This window comes from Sander lucioperca, chromosome 19, assembly GCF_008315115.2.
Source record: "Sander lucioperca isolate FBNREF2018 chromosome 19, SLUC_FBN_1.2, whole genome shotgun sequence".
NCBI classification, from domain to species: domain Eukaryota; kingdom Metazoa; phylum Chordata; class Actinopteri; order Perciformes; family Percidae; genus Sander; species Sander lucioperca.
The window spans coordinates 26,814,201-26,831,630 of record NC_050191.1 but is presented as its reverse complement, the minus strand read 5'-3'; the positions used below and the strand labels follow the sequence as shown (position 1 = coordinate 26,831,630).

The 17,430-nt window shown below is 39.9% G+C and overlaps 1 long non-coding RNA gene and 7 other non-coding genes across 8 annotated transcripts; 1 reads left to right on the top strand and 7 right to left on the bottom strand.

Moving 5' to 3' along the window:
• Positions 1-388: 388 nt before the first annotated feature.
• Positions 389-470, bottom strand: trnas-gcu. Its single transcript has one exon. It is a non-coding gene; the product is annotated as a tRNA-Ser (tRNA).
• Positions 471-620: 150 nt separating this feature from the next.
• On the bottom strand, positions 621-702 carry trnas-gcu. Its single transcript has one exon. It is a non-coding gene; the product is annotated as a tRNA-Ser (tRNA).
• Positions 703-868: 166 nt separating this feature from the next.
• Positions 869-950, bottom strand: trnas-gcu. The gene has a single exon. It is a non-coding gene; the product is annotated as a tRNA-Ser (tRNA).
• A 150-nt stretch (positions 951-1,100) lies between these two features.
• Positions 1,101-1,182, bottom strand: trnas-gcu. The gene has a single exon. It is a non-coding gene; the product is annotated as a tRNA-Ser (tRNA).
• A 150-nt stretch (positions 1,183-1,332) lies between these two features.
• On the bottom strand, positions 1,333-1,414 carry trnas-gcu. Its single transcript has one exon. It is a non-coding gene; the product is annotated as a tRNA-Ser (tRNA).
• LOC116040366 lies at positions 1,338-16,647 on the top strand. Its single transcript, XR_004895839.1, has 3 exons — positions 1,338-1,415; positions 14,777-14,784; positions 16,637-16,647. It is a non-coding gene; the product is annotated as an uncharacterized LOC116040366 (long non-coding RNA).
• On the bottom strand, positions 1,581-1,662 carry trnas-gcu. The gene has a single exon. It is a non-coding gene; the product is annotated as a tRNA-Ser (tRNA).
• On the bottom strand, positions 1,813-1,894 carry trnas-gcu. Its single transcript has one exon. It is a non-coding gene; the product is annotated as a tRNA-Ser (tRNA).
• Positions 16,648-17,430: the final 783 nt, after the last annotated feature.

Sequence of the window (17,430 nt, the reverse complement as noted above, 5' to 3'; positions counted from 1 at the left end):
TACAGGTTAGAAACACAAAAGATAAGCACTGCAGAGTGTTATCCCTGATTTAATCCCCAGTCCGGGCTGGGCCTTTTGTGTGGAGTTTGTATGTTCTTCCAGCCTTTCTTTGACATAATATACTAAGACTTCTTAATGACTTTTTTGACATACTATGACTTTTTATAACTTTTTTCATCGTAATACATGACTTATGTCATCACAGGGTATTTCTGTGTGAAGTTTTCATGTTCATTTTTAAAGTAAAGGTCTGATCCAGATCACGCCCTCATTGTTTAATAAGGCCTAGTAATTCCAGAAAAATGTGGCCTGGCGTAGATGAGGAAGATACGATCGTGACGGAGCTACACGGTTGTTCTTCACTGTAGCAGAATGAAGAACTGTGGTTCGACGAGGATGGGATTCGAACCCACGCGTGCAGAGCACAATGGATTAGCAGTCCATCGCCTTAACCACTCGGCCACCTCGTCTGTTTTTAAGCATTTTTAAAGTAAAGGTCTGATCCAGATTATGCCCTCATTGTTTAATAAGGCCTAGTAATTCCAGAAAAACGTGGAAGATATGATCTTGACGGAGCTACACGGTTGTTCTTCACTGTAGCAGAATGAAGAACTGTGGTTTGACGAGAATGGGATTCGAACCCATGCATGCAGAGCACAATGGATTAGCAGTCCATCGCCTTAACCACTCGGCCACCTCGTCTGTTTTTATGCATTTTTAAAGTAAAGTTCTGATCCAGATCACGCCCTCATTGTTTAATAAGGCCTAGTAATTCCAGAAAAATGTGGCCTGGCGTAGATGAGGAAGATACGATCGTGACGGAGCTACACGGTTGTTCTTCACTGTAGCAGAATGAAGAACTGTGGTTCGACGAGGATGGGATTCGAACCCACGCGTGCAGAGCACAATGGATTAGCAGTCCATCGCCTTAACCACTCGGCCACCTCGTCTGTTTTTAAGCATTTTTAAAGTAAAGGTCTGATCCAGATCATGCCCTCATTGTTTAATAAGGACTAGTAATTCCAGAAAAACGTGGAAGATATGATCTTGACGGAGATACACGGTTGTTCTTCACTGTAGCAGAATGAAGAACTGTGGTTCGACGAGGATGGGATTCGAACCCACGCGTGCAGAGCACAATGGATTAGCAGTCCATCGCCTTAACCACTCGGCCACCTCGTCTGTTTTTAAGCAGTTTTAAAGTAAAGGTCTGATCCAGATCATGCCCTCATTGTTTAATAAGGCCTAGTAATTCCAGAAAAACGTGGAAGATATGATCTTGACGGAGCTACACGGTTGTTCTTCACTGTAGCAGAATGAAGAACTGTGGTTCGACGAGGATGGGATTCGAACCCATGCATGCAGAGCACAATGGATTAGCAGTCCATCGCCTTAACCACTCGGCCACCTCGTCTGTTTTTATGCATTTTTAAAGTAAAGTTCTGATCCAGATCACGCCCTCATTGTTTAATAAGGCCTAGTAATTCCAGAAAAATGTGGCCTGGCGTAGATGAGGAAGATACGATCGTGACGGAGCTACACGGTTGTTCTTCACTGTAGCAGAATGAAGAACTGTGGTTCGACGAGGATGGGATTCGAACCCACGCGTGCAGAGCACAATGGATTAGCAGTCCATCGCCTTAACCACTCGGCCACCTCGTCTGTTTTTAAGCATTTTTAAAGTAAAGGTCTGATCCAGATCATGCCCTCATTGTTTAATAAGGCCTAGTAATTCCAGAAAAACGTGGAAGATATGATCTTGACGGAGCTACACGGTTGTTCTTCACTGTAGCAGAATGAAGAACTGTGGTTCGACGAGAATGGGATTCAAACCCATGCATGCAGAGCACAATGGATTAGCAGTCCATCGCCTTAACCACTCGGCCACCTCGTCTGTTTTTATGCATTTTTAAAGTAAAGTTCTGATCCAGATCACGCCCTCATTGTTTAATAAGGCCTAGTAATTCCAGAAAAATGTGGCCTGGAGTAGATGAGGAATATACGATCTAGTTGGAGCTACACAATAGCATGTTAAAGGTAGTGGGATCGATGCCCCCATTCTCCAAAGGAATTTAGATTCTTTCTTTTTTACTTGTGACACCAATTAAACAGAAACCTGCAAATGTGTCTTGAAATACTATACTATGACTTTTTCGACATATTATACTATGACTTTTTTCAACATACTTTACTATGACTTTTTTCAACATACTATACTATGACTTTTGTGTCATAATATACGATGACTTTTTATTATTTTATTATATATAATAAATATTTATATCGGATATTTATATCGGTTGATTATTTTATTACTTTATTCAATGTACAATACTATGATTATGGCTCAGTGGTTAGCACTGCTCCACCATCCACCTACAAATAGGAACTGCAGACTATGACCTTTGGTTCGATCCCAGTCCAGGGTGGGCATATTTGTATGGAGTTGTTGTGTTCTTTTGACATAGTATGACTTTTTTCAACAAACTATACTATGACTTTTTTGACTTTTTTCTACATACTATACTTTGACTTTTATCACTTTTTTCGACATGCTATACTATGACTTTTTTATGGAATGGATTAGCAGTCCTTCGCCTTAAAGGACAATTCTGGCGCAAAACGAACCTAGGGGTTATTAACTGTTGTGTACCTACTCTGTCTCTCTCTGGGACAATAATAGTCAAATGAGTTTGGAGCTTTAACGGGGGTACCGCGGACCACTGGTTAGCTTACAATGCTAGTATGTAGGGCATGGGGACACTCAAATTAAATCGCTATTTAATACCACTAAAAAGGCTCGAAACATCACCACACTTTAACGTTAGCATAATTAGGGTCCCTAAATGTGAACCGAAGCATTGACAACGTTGTAAGTGTACAGATAGTTTATTAAAAAGATAGATTATGAAGACAGTCACGTTCATGTTCACTTGCGGGAGCCATCTTGAAAACCAGTTATGACTAGTCGAACGCCGTGCAACGTGGAATCTCCATGGGAATTCCATGTTGCACGGCATTCTTCGGTTCACATTTAGGGACCCTAATTATGCTAATGTTAAAGTGTGGTGATGTTTCGAGCCTTTTTAGTGGTATTAAATAGCGATTTAATTTGAGTGTCCCCATGCCCTACATACTAGCATTGTAAGCTAACCAGCGGTCCGCGGTAGCCCCGTTAAAGCTCCAAACTCATTAGCATGAAAACATGTCCCAGAGAGCAACAGAGTAGGTACACAACAGTTAATAACCCCTATGTTCGTTTTGCGCCGGAATTGTCCTTTAAGCGCTCGGCCACCTCGTCTACCTCCATGTGATTTCAAAGTAAAGGTCTCATCCAGAACATGCCCTTAGTGTTTACATAGGTCTTTGTAGGTCTACAAAAATGCAGCATGGAGTTGATGAGGAAGATACGATCTGGACATGCCAAAACGGTTGTTCTTCACTGTAGCAGAATAAGTAACTCTGAGTGAACAAGGTTGGGATTTGAACACACCCATGCTGAGCACAATGGATTAGTAGCCCAGCGCCTTAACCGCTCGGCCCTCGGCCGATCTAGACGGCATTACACGGTCATTCTAAATATAGGGGAATTAGCTCAAATGGTAGAGCGCTCGCTTAGCATGCGAGAGGTAGCTAGATACCCGCATTCTCCAGAGGAATTTTGATTCTTCTGTCCTTTTTACCTTTGCCACCAATTAAACAGAAACCTGCAACAGTGTCTTAAAAAACTATACTATGACTTTTTCCACATACTATACTATGACTTTTTTCAACATACTTTACCATTACTTTTTTTGCGACATACTATATTATTACTTTTTTTTACCATGCTATACTATGTCTTTTCTGACATACTATACTAAGATTTTTTATCACTTTATTCAACATACTATACTGGGACTTTTTATTACTTTTTCGACATATCAACTGTGACTTTTTTCAACATGCTATACTATGACTTTTTCATTCCTTGACTATGGCTCAGTGGCTAGCACTGCTCCCACAACCACCTGCAAATAGGAACTGCAGACTGTGACCCTTGGTTCGATCTCATACTATACTATGTCTTTTTTATCACTTTATTCAACATACTATACTATGATTTTTCCATCACTTTTTTCAACATACTATACTATGCTTTTTTCAACTTTTTTATCACTTTTTTTGATGTACTGTACTATGACATTGTTCGATATACTATACTATGACTTTTTTATCACTTTTTCGACATATGCTATGATTTTTTTCAAAACACATTATTTGGTGGCACAGTAGCTCAGTGGTTAACGTGCTATACTATGACTACGGCTCAGTTGTTAGCAGTCCTCTAACTAGCACCAACAAGTAGGCACTGTAGACTGTTACTCCTGGCTCAATCCCCAGTCCGGGCTGGGCATTTTTGTGTGGAGTTTGCATGTCCTTCCAGACTTCATTTGACATACTATACTATGACTTTTTACGTCTTTTTTTTGACATGCTATACTATGACCTGTTATCACTTTTTTCAACATACTATACTTTGACTTTTCGACATGCTATACTATGACTTTTTTGACATACTATACTATCACTTTTTTATCACTGTTTTCAACATACTATACTATCACTTTTTTATCACTTTTTTCACCATACTATGTCTTTTCGACATGCAATACTATGACTTCTTTCGACATATTATACTATAACTTTTTTATCACTATTTTCAACATACTATATTATGCAGTGTCAGGAAGCTCTGTAGCGGCCTAAATAACTAGCAACTGCCGCTCGACGTCATGGAGCTCGTAGCCAGGTGGCGTCCTCCACCTGGCTTATCTTACGTTTTGGTGTGCATGACATTTTCCTACAATATCATACGGACTCATTCATGAGAGTGCGATGCATATATTCATATTTGTCTATGTCAATATGTCTGCTGTAAAGAAATAGTGCTGCAGATAGGCAAAACATTTGAACCCCTATCATTTCTTACTCTTTATTTTGTGTCCTTCATCCCTTTTCCACTTTAATACGAATGCAACTACCTACATCCAACCATTATCTTGTAGTGCACCCTCGGCTAGTTCAGTGGGGATCCAGGCAGCAGGTTTCCAGAGAAAACAAAAGCCTGGAGCGTGTTTTTGTTGAGGCCCTAAAAGGGGCCTAGAGTCCGTCTGTCCCTCCCTATCTCCCTTCTGTCTGAGGAGGGAGGGGGAAAGGGCACACAGTGACTTTTGACACCGGGCATCTGTTGCTTAACCAAGGAGCTCTTTATGGAGTCTATGTGCAAACTAATACTGTACCAACACCCCTCTCCCCCCAGTGGCCTCTGACCTGTAACACATGGCCCACACTTCTCAGGTTAATGGTGAACAAAACATCAATGGATTCAGTTTCACTTTTATAGGGCACTGTTTATATTGAGTCTGAGAAAAGTTAGATACACCTGAATTTGAAGGGTTTTTAATGTGCTGAATAGTGTGCATTTCCAGCTTGTTTCGCTGCAGGCAATTAGTTAATGACTCCATGTTCCCTCCTGAGGATAGAAACAGCTAATGTGGGCTGTAGATAATTTTGTCAAGGGAAGAATACACAACCTGTTCTCCATTCGAACATTAACAATGTTGTGTTTCCAACTGTTTCCCTGTAAAGCTCCAAGTGAATAGTGCAATCTGCTTCCATTTGGATAAGGGGAGTCCCTCAGTGCTGCCCATCACTGTCAATCTGTGCTTTCCCTCTTAATTAAATAAGAGGTTCCTATTTTTTCCTTTCCTTGCTCGGCTGAGTAAGTCCCTTTCATTAACGGCACTGCTGTGATTAATGGCTCCGCTTCAAGCAGGCAGTGTGCTGCATCTGTTGTCCCCTCAATCAAGGGGACACATAGTCCTTTTTAACTTGTAGAAGCAGCGCTTTGGCCATGTGGAAGGCGGTGAAGAAAGTGGAATAATAGCCAGGACATAAAAAATGAGCAAGCAGTTCATTGAGCAGTCACAATGAACATGGGCCTGCTTTTATAGGATTAAATATATAAATAGAAATGATTTATAGGACTAGTCTGTTGCATGGACAGGCCTAGGTTTGTTTTGTTTTTAAACTATTATGCTTATTGTCAGGTTCATACTTGTATTTTGTGTTTCTACTAGAATATGTTTGCATGATTTAATGTTTAAAAAATGTTTTATTACTTTTTATTGTACAGTCACATGTAGCAGTGGACTGACTGTATCAGAGTACACAGTGGCAGTTTCTGAAAACTTTGTGGAAAATCACCAAATAAGGCTTCTTAACTAAAAACGACGCAATCAAAAATGTTCCAATATTAGATTTTTTAGCATGTAGCTACATATAGCAGTGTATGTAATGGTAAAACTGCAGTAACGTGCCTGGAGCAGATGACCACATAAAGAAATCCGGCAAGGATTGACATCACATTAAGCTCAGCTATCCTTGATACTGTGGCCCCTCTTAAACTCAAACGCCCTAATTTTAAATCTCAACAGTGGTTTGATGATTCCACCCGCCATCTCAGACAGGTTTGTCGAAGAGCGGAGCGTAAGTGGAAAAAAGATCACCTCCTAGTCTCTTTAGAAATATTCAGAAATTCCCTGGCCAATTTCCAAGCTGCAGCAAAAAAAGCCAGGGCTAAGCATTTCTCAGACATTATAACCAAACATTCCCATCGCCCTATAATTTTATTTAATACCATAAACTCAATAGTTAACCCCCAAGTCTCTTCAGAGGTCGAGGCATCTACCAATAGCTGTGAAGAGTTCTTGAAGTTTTTTACTGTGAAAATTGACCACATCAGAGACAGTTCATTCCTGTTGTATTTGACACCACACCACATTTCCCCACTGCTACAGCTTCTTTTGACCAATTCCAAGCAGTGTCCTACACTGAACTATGGGACATTGTAAAGCACATGAAACCATCAACAGCCCCATACGATCCTATCCCTTCACAGATTACCACCGGCACCGTTCTTACATGTTTCAAGCATGTGGTTGTCCAGCCTATGCTAAAAAAACATAACCTAGATGCAAAATGCACCACATTGCCAGAGCACTGAGACAGCCCTGTTAAAGGTGACAAATGACCTGTTGCTCACCCTTGACTCAGGTGATAATGCCATTCCGGTCCTGCTGGATCTTAGCGCTGCATTTGACACTGTAGACCATGGTACACTACTAGAGCATCTTGAACAGTGGGTTGGCATCAAGGGTACAGCTCTAAACTGGTTTCACTCCTACCTCCACCAAAGAACTTTTTCAGTATCCATAGGCCAGTACTCTTCATCCCCTGCCCCTGTGTCTTATGGTGTCCCTCAGGGAGCCATTCTGGGTCCAGTACTCTTCTGCCTTTACATGCTCCCCCTAGGTAACATCATCAGAACATTTTATATCTCATTCCATTTCTATGCAGATGACTCCCAACTGTACATCCCACTTAAATCCAGCAACTCCATGCAGCCTCTTTTAGACTGTTTGAAAGAAATTAAAATCTGAATGGCTAAGAATTTTCTTTAGTTAAATGATAACAAAACTGAAGTTATTGTCTTTGGCCCTTCAAAATCCCAAATTTCCATCCCTGCTGACCTTGGTCCCCTTGTCCCCTATGTTAAATCCCATGCGCGCAACTTGGGTGTTATTTTAGACTCCCATCTTAACCTGGAGAAACAAATATCATCTGTTGTAAAGACCAGTTTTTACCAATTAAGAATAATTTCCAAACTCAAGTCTGTTCTGTCATACAGTGATCTGGAAAAAGTCATCCATGCCTTCATAACCTCCCGCCTAGACTACTGTAACTCACTCTACCTTGGTCTCCCTCTGACTCTGGTGGCACGGCTTCAGATGGTTCAAAATGCAGCGGCTAGACTGCAAATACTTTGATGGTTTTTAAAGCTCTTCACGCCCTGGCCCCCAGCTACATAGTGGATATCATTCATTCCCATGTAGCTCCCAGGTCCCTCAGATCCTCCAGCCAAGGTCTCCTCCATGTCCCACGGTCCCGGCTTAAGCAAAAAGGTGACAGAGCCTTTTCTGTTGCTGGCCCTTAGCTGTGGAACCGACTGCCACCTGACATCAGAAATGCCTCTTCTATTGTGATATTCAAAGCCAGGCTCAAAACTCACCTTTTTACATTGGCCTTCCCAGCATTTTAATTGTCTTACTCTGCTATGTTTGTAATTAAGTGTTTGTCTTTTGATGTCGTTTTAGCCTAAACCACTGATTTGTAAGTGTATTTTATTTTTATTTTATTACCCTGTGGCTAATGCACTATGTACAGCACTTTGGTCAGCGCGAGCTGTTTTTCAATGTGCTATAGAAATAAACTTTACTTACTTACTTACTTACATTGAGCCGAAAGTAGAAGAAACTGTTGAAACCAGAGTTCAGGACAGCCTGAAACCAATGTTTTTTTATTTTTTATTTCAATCATTTTATTTTATGTTTCAGTTTCATGTTTTACACAGGTTACACGCCCAGTGTTACATAAAAAATCTGAGGTTTTGGCTCACAAGGATGACTTGTACATATGTTTATCACATTATTTGCAGCTGTGGCTACATTTCATATGAACATCCGACATTGTAATTATAGATATGATAGAAAAATGAGGAAAAGGTAATAGGTCTCCTTTAACAGCTTACGTTATTTACAATTAAGTCATCATCCAAACTTCGATATTTCACGTTTTTCATGTTTTTATCCTCTTTGTCATCATACTGAAGACGTCATTGCAGCTGTGGCGATAATCCTTGGCAGGGAATTTGAACTAAAGAAAATATCTTGGGTGAGACTGTTAAATATTTCAATCACAGTTAAATAGTTGAAATTTGACATTACGTCTGTGTTTCACCTACTCAATGAAAACGGCTGATTCAGCATTTCATTTATAAACCAAATAGCTAACAATTAATGTGCAGCTGTCTTTTCGGGTTTGTTGATATTTCAAAAAGAAAGCCACTGCTCACATTAGGACACATATCATATCTGTCTTGTTGTAGGTCATTGTTGGTCTAATTGCTTTTTGGCTGAACTGGCAGGGCCAAGGGTCAGCCCTATAGAGTAAATGTGAAAGTCTGTCACTGAGTGACTGAGAGAGTGAGTGAGTGATGAAGTTGGTCGGAGTGAGTGATGACGTTGGTCAATTTCGAGGTTCCCCTTGGCCGAAACTGTTTCAAAATGAATCGGCTCTCACAGCTGGCAACGTCCTCCGCTGTCACAGTCTAAACTAGATTTCTTATGATTAACTATGCAATAAAGATCATAATGTGCGCTCTTTTCTCTCACTTCTGTTTACTGGCACCAGATATGAAAAGTACATCCAAATCAAAGGGATGATTTAAATGTGAAAACTGGGTAGATCATCAAAATGTTGTACGACTTGACTTGAGACTTGCTGGACTTATAGCAGGGATTCGACTTGCTTGATCCTCACCGCAGTGACTTGAGACTTGCTGGTGACTTGAAGGTTAAGACTTGGGACTCACTTGCGACTTGCATGTGTGACTTACTCACAGCCCTGCTGATTAGATTCTGTACGTCAAGTTAGAAATTAAAGGAAGAGTTGAGATCTGGGCAATGATAATGTGCACTTTGTAACCGCACAGTGTATATTTGACAACGTGGTCAAGGTGCTTCACAAGAGGGATGTGGAGTTGTCCCACATCATTGGACTGGGCTTGTGCGATGATGGGGAAGACACTCCATTTTCTCAAGAAGACTGTAGGATGCAGTTGAAAGCTTTAAAATGGTGGCATGTGGAAACATACTGTTCCAAAAGGTCTAGCCATTCTCAAGAGCAACAAAATCTACATACAGTGGCTTTAAATTGACAATCTGAAAAACATTCACCTCAATTTCTCTGTTAAGGCCTAGATCTATCCAGGGCCCTTTTCTCATGTGAACTCCAGACAATGTCCGGAGAATTAGATCCGGACATTGCCCTTTCACACATGTACACTGTAGCACACGACAGGGAATTGTCCATGTCAGACGCACTCTCACTTTATGGAAATTTGGTTTAAATGAGGGTGGCGCCTGGGTAGAGCGTGCAGCCGATTCATAATTTGGTCATAAACACAGAGTCTCTTGACATTTCTTGAATTTGTCTGACGATTTCTGCATTGACCCTTACCAACAGAAGTTTCTGAATCTCGACGTCTTTCCAGTTAGACCTTTTCATTGGCGTCTTTGTGTAAATCACCCTTCTTCCTCTTCTCTTTCGGATGTTTGTTTTCTTCTGGTTACCGCATGAAAGAAACGTCATCAACATGCCGACTCACTGTGTGAATGACCTGCTCTATTCACACATGGGCTCAATCAGACAATACATTACACTTCGTATTAGGGAGCTGGCAGGGTAAAGACCGTTTAGTGTTCGATCCCCCTGATTCGGACATTTGCAATCTCACACAGCTCATACATCTCCTCCCGGTAATGTTTAGTTAAAACATTTACAATAATGTCTTAATACGTTCAGCGTTGCAGTGCATGTGTGAAAGGGGCTCAGGTCTTCTTGAGGCTACTCCACCTCTCTTGTTCTCCATTGAACACTCCAGCCTCCAGATTTGTAATTATCAGTGAAGGCCAGGATAAACAGGCCCATCCAGGCTGTCAGGGTAACACAGTAAGTCACTTTGAAGGATCCAAAGAGGGTTTCTCCAGGATCTGGCCTGCTCACTGAGCCAGAGAAAGCTGTCAAGAGCACCATTAAGCCAGGCTCAACAACCAATAAATCTGCCAGTAGAGATGTGTTACTGATGCCTAATTCCACACACGAGAAAGACAGATGGGATGAGAGTGACCCAAGCATGGAAACGTTTGAATGGTATGTGTCCTGCATAAATCTTAGTGAAACTGACCGTGTCCAGTGTTTATGTTAAATGTCCTTTATGTGGACACAGTATTATTGGATCTGGAGTCAAGCCAGTTTAACACATTTTTAGCACTACTTAGTCATTTACTGAGATAAAACATTGAATGTTAAATTAAATTGATCATGTTCAGCGCTCTCGGACATGATCAATTGTCTTGTTTACTATCTGATTTTAATTGTGCACTGTTTTAATATGTATTATATTGTATGTCTTATGTAAAGCGCTTTGTGATTTTTATCTGTGAAAAGTGTGATATAAATACATTGTACTTACTTACTTACTTTGTTACTTGTGAGCAGGAAATGAAATGCCTCCATTCTGGCAAGAAATGTGTGAAGATTGACTCTCAACTAGATCAGCTCATTTCCATGACATCATGCTATTCACGTGACATCAGCAATGCCACAACAATGGTTCCCAATAGGGCCACTAATGCAAAATAATCTATGTCATGATAGTAATCATGATACTGTAAAATATCTATTAGATAGTTTTAGATGTCATAGTGAGTGGTTGGAAATTAAAAACTTAATTTAGACCTTTTTTTTACAAACCTAGACTGTGCTGCTTTAGCATGAATTCATTGTGTTTGCAAGAAAACAGGAGGTGACCTATTTAATCTTTGGAAAGAGGTGTGGTAGCTTTCAGAAAGGTCAGTTCCTCCTTTGGGGGAAAATAAAGAGCATTGGAATATGAAAAGCCAGGGCCCTCTTTATGACCGAGCACTTTGTAATTAAAGCCTGTAAAACTGTAATCAGGGTGGACTTTTGCTAACTCATTGGTAAGAGAAAAAGAAACGGTTATGGGTGTGACATCCCAGGTTCCATAAAAAGTGAAAAAGCATTTTTTAGAAGACAGAGGCAGACTGCACCACATACTGGCTTGATGTCTTGGCAGCAGAGCTGTGTTAGCCCCTGGTAGGTCTCCATTTTCTAATCAGATAATCAGGTTATGATCCTCTCGCCCTTCCAGACTATGATGTCATACTCGCCGGACGGAAAGCAGGAAGAACTCAATATCCTCGTCATTATGTTACAGATAAATGGCTGAATAACCAATGATAACACTGGGTTCCTGCAAATCCAATCACGCTCCTTGACATAAGTGTGGCTTCATGCCCCCATGAAGTTAATGTGTTTGCAGTGGAACCTGGCTGTCTGTCTGTTCTCCTAAGCTATCGACCATCTGCTGCTCTTTTGGACGTTGGAGGACATTTGTCTCTCTGCATGCTTGGACTTGTGCATTAATAATTTGAAAGATAAACACTAACACACGGCAAAGAGTAATGGCAGAAATTATTGAAAGGTACCATTATCGCAAAGTGTTAATTTAAAAATAAATCAAACTATTAGTGGTTTAAAGCAATGTAACAAGCATATATATCAAACTACTATGATAATGTTGATGATACTGCTCAGTGGCGCAGGAAGCCGTAATCCTGTCACTGTGCGTACATTTTTTTCTTCTGTGAGGCATGCAATGCATCTAATGATAACAATGCTTTAATGTGCACAGGAGCAGCAGCCAACAGCAGCTCTGCTATGTTCACAGTAATCATTTTCGATTTTTTTCTCATTATTACACGTTATTTCACCAACAACCCATCCACTATTAATTAGAATGTTAATTGTATCTCGATCCGCTGGACGCTGAGTATCGTTAAACCCACGGACCGAGCTAGCATGCTGTATGAATCATGTGTGTTAACATGGACATGAACATTGTGGTTATGAGGCTTATCCCGTTTTTGATCATATTCAGGATATGATGTTTACATGGCACACAGAGAAATCCTGTTATTTATCTCTCTATACTGGCTCGCCAACAGCTGTCTGTTCTGAGCTCAACCACCTCTCTCGCCCCCTTTCTCGCTCTCTCTCTCTCTTTCTCTCTCTCTCTCTCTCTCTTACAAAACGTTCCAGTAAAATACTTTCATGATCTGGTCATTATGATATGATAAAAAGTATGTTAGGAGCACACTCTCGTATTATAAGAACAGCTGATTTCTGGCGCAGTAAAACCCTTCAGCAGGCAGGCCCTTTTTGTGCGTACTATGAAATAGAATCCTGCCGGCGCCACCGATACTGACTAACTGAATTTAAAAGATCAACTGGGGAAATTCCATATCTGATTCTTGCTTGAGGCTTTTTCTTTAGCCTGTCCTAGCAGATCCTGACAGACAGTATTAGGATTGTTTTTATTTAATTCATACCCACTATATTTTGTGTAATAATACTTTATCATTGTGTTAGATTGACACAAACTATTTTTTAATGTCTCATTTTATCCAGAATGATAAATTGCACATTAATACCCAGTTCTCACTCAGTCATTCACTGTGCAATAAATTAATAATCTACTCACATACATACCTGGACACTGCTCTTAACTGCTAATTTATGCTAAATGTCATTTATTTATTAACTGTATAATAACACAATACCATACACAGTCCTATATATTTATCTTTGTTTATCTGTAGTTTATTGTTTTTTACTGTTTGTTTACTTTTTGTAAAAAATATTTAGCTAAAAGTTTATTGTTATTGTTATTCTTATATTGTATTTTTTCTATACTGTATTTTTTATACCGCCTTATTTAAAGAGTGTTTTGTAAGCTGTTGAAATCTGCTGCTGGAAATCTAATTTCGTTGCGGGAGTCATCCCAAAAGGATCAATAAAGAGAAGTCTAAGTCTAAGTTTTAGTTAGATTATCCTGGTGCAACACAAACTCTTCTAGTACAAAATGAGATTGGGTTTATTTATTTTACTTACAGTTTTTCTCGATTGCTAAGACACATTTCTTGAAACCCTCACCCATTTTCTCAAATCTGTAAACACAAAACCAAATTCTCAAACTATATTCACAAAACACCTTACTCTGTTGGCAAAATCAAACACTGCTTTCAGATCATACTGTTATGTCTCGTCCCTGTGTCAAGTTTGTTTTTTTGTTTGTTTCGTGTTTTCTGTTTAGTTTTCCAGTTCCTGTTTTATTTTGAAACGTACCTTCTCGTCTCATTGACTTCCTGGTCTTTGACCACCTTCCCGACTGTGTGATTACCTGGCCCCGGCCCTATGTGTTGCACCTGCGTCTCATTGTCCCCCCTGTCTCGTGTATTTAAGTTCAGGCCCTGTTTACACGTACATGGTTATTTTGAAAAACTGAGACATTTCCCTTCGTTTGTGCCCTTTGTTTACACGCAAACGGAGAATTCGCCTCTGAAAACGATTCTCTCTAAAATCTCCGGCCAGAGTGGAGATTTTGGAAAACTTAGTTTGCACGTTTGCATGTAAACTGAGACAAACTGAGGTTTAGGCAGCCGAGGAAGTGAGGAAAAGAAGAGTGATTCGTTGCTGTTGTTGCTATTTTCAGGATTCTGATTGGCTAACGTGGGCTTGAGCTTCTCGTTACACTACCACCTACAGGTTTGGCATGCTGTTGACGGCATTGACGGCATATATACACGGATACATGTAAACGAACACTTTTCTGAAAACTGACAGCTGTGCACGATCTTATTTTTGAAAACGGAGAGGTTGAAATGTCTGTTTATGAAAATAGCCGGCCAAGTGTAAACGTAGCATCAGTCTTACCCTTACTCGTCTGTTTTCCCTGTGTGCAGCCTTCGAGCGTTTTTCCCTGTTTCTTGTGTTCCTGAGTTCCTGATTCCCTTGGATGTTTGACTACTGCTTGTTTTTCGGATTTCCCTTTGTCTGTCATTTCTTGGAAACTGTTGCCTGTAAGTTTTATTAGTGCTCTAATAAAACCATTGAACTCTACTTACCTGAGTCAAGCATTTGTTGGTCCATTTCCCGGTGTGCGTGACACATACACACAGCCGGTCAATAACTAAACACTACAGAGCATTCATTAGACATTACCTCAAACATTCGAGAACACAGTGTGCAGGGCATGTAGTTACAGAAACAAAATGTTCACAGTGTTTCATATAGTAAACACATTTTGCAATGAAAACAAAAAGTATATCACAACTTGTACAGTTAATATCTTGTACACTGCAAGTAGTGCAAGTACTACAATGCTGGGTAACACATTACTTGAAGGTATCTACATAAGAGTGACATGACACTGTCATGACACATGAACCCTAACCCTAACCCTAACTCTAACTTGTCATGACAAAAAACAAATTACACTAAAAGAAGCATTACGTCATAAAGGTTTATGACTTGTATATAATGTTTATGACACATTCATGACAGTGTCATGTCACTCTTATGTAGATACCATCAAGTAAAGTGTAACCCAATATTGAATGTCTGCTCAGTATATTAGGCACTTGTAGAGCAATACAGTAGTCAAACTGCAAAAGGTCAAAGAAAGAAGAAAAAGAAATAAAAAGCATGTGACAGTACACTAAAAAGTATTGTGAAACCACAAAATCAGACAGCAACACCTACGGCAATGCTGTGCCACCTGTGCACTCTGAACTGGCTTTTCTATTCTCTACGATTGGTTTGATCACCTCCGTAGAAACGCGTGTACAATTTTGAGTCGTCGCGTGTAAACGATGACAACTGTGTCGTAGTTGTGTTTAACTTTTGCTGCCTGTGTTAACCATTTTGCAACACAAGTGCATCACAGTGTGAAATGTGTTTTAGCTAGTGAGAGTGTGTGTAGAGTTTTGCAAAGAGAGTGATTGATTCAGCAAATGGGTTTAGGCCACTGAGCATTTGGTTCAAGGAATGGGGTTTAGTGTTTTAGCAATTCAGAAAAACGGTAATATGTTTGAACCTGTATTGTTGGCTGTGGATTTTGGTTTGCTTATGTTGTTTTTGTCTTTGTGAAGTTTTTCCTGTGTCTTTTATTACACTGTTTAGGTAGCCTGGGAAAACCCTGATGAACTTCCGGCAAATTTGAGATTTGCTCTGCAAGTCCGTCTGGCCAAGAGCCCATTCAAGCCCATCTCCAATTTTTCCAAATCGAGGCACCAATCACAACCGTTGAGGCGGCTTTACACAATGACGATAGCGCAGCGACGCCAAGCAGCTTTTTGTTTACATTCAACATGACGGTCACCGAAGCGCAGCAACCCGTTGATGCCGCTGTCACTGCTACGCCACCCGGATCGTTGGTCTGATTGGTTGAAGGACTATCCAATTGCGCCCAGAGGCATTTGAGTGCCATCCGTTGGAAATGAGCTGTGAATGAAGCTTCCCCAGACCTACTCTCAGTTACAACTGAGAAGGGTCTGGTGTCAACCAGGCTACTGTTCAGGAGTAGCATTCCTAATTTTGTTGTATTCTGTACAATGACAATAAAGGCTTTTTTATTCTATTGATTACTGGCAGGAGCTCAACCCAGATTTGATTTCTGGGCAGTTAATGAATAAAAAAGGACATTGTAAAAACTACAACAACATTCAACAGGGTAAAGGTTCTGTATATTCAAAGAGAAACATAGAAAACATATAAACAGCATGAAATGTTCTGCATCTCTTTGACTCAAATTTGTCAAAGTGCTTTTCTATCCACCAGTTTATATTTTTCATTGTATTGTTGTTACTTATGTTAGAGCAATAGCACTTAACTAAGTCAGGACACAAAAAGCTAGTAAGTGGACCTTTGAGTAGAGATTATTGTGTCTCATACTGTAGAATCATCATCATAATCTTAAATTCCAAAGTATAGCCCTATTATTTTAGGCAAATTTAAGTGATGCAGCTGTAAGTAAAACATGTAAACAATAAAGAACAATAACTCCGGATACTTCTTTTTACCGCTTTTAAAAAAAATTCTGAAAGCTCAGAAGATCCTGAAACATCCATTCAACGATAAAAGGACAATAAGGAAGATGAACTGAATGGCTGATGTTTGCCAATAAACGTTTGATCCTCATTCAATTCTGTACTATATTCAGTTTTGAAACTTCTCTCTTCACATAACAGGGCAGGTTCATATCATGACTTAACTAACAGTGCCATGCTTTGTTAACACAATGATTCTCAGGGTTTTTTAAGATGATTTATCCTTCTTTAGATAATGTGCAGCTCATCCTGTTAGGATATAGAGGTCTACAACAAAAGGTACCTCAACTGTGAGCAGATAAGCACCATAATCCAGCAGAGAATGTAATGTAATAGCTACCTTTTACATGGCTCCTATGTGTGTGTGTGTGTGTGTGTGTGTGTGTGTGTGTGTGTGGCAGCAGGGATCCGCTGGAGCTTAGAAAACACCTTCAGCCTTTTGAATGTTTTTTTTCATGTCAGGTCATGTTTTATTCCCACCATCCCACTACAAAAATGTCATTATAAACCGTGTTGGAAAGACAAATGCATGCCTATCAATGTCATGGACAAATAGTAAAAGTACCTATAAAAAATGGAAAGGCCATCCATCACAGCCATGACAGGACAGTAATAAGCACATGAAGCTCCTTTACAACTATACTGACCTACTCAGTCAGTGTTTGGTTTCCATTTTCATGCCAGTAACCTTTAAAAATGTTTTAATTTGAACTCGTTTTTTATTACTGTGGCTAAATGAAAAAAACAACAACTTAAGAGTTATAATCCTTAAGACTTTAAATAAAAAATGGATGAA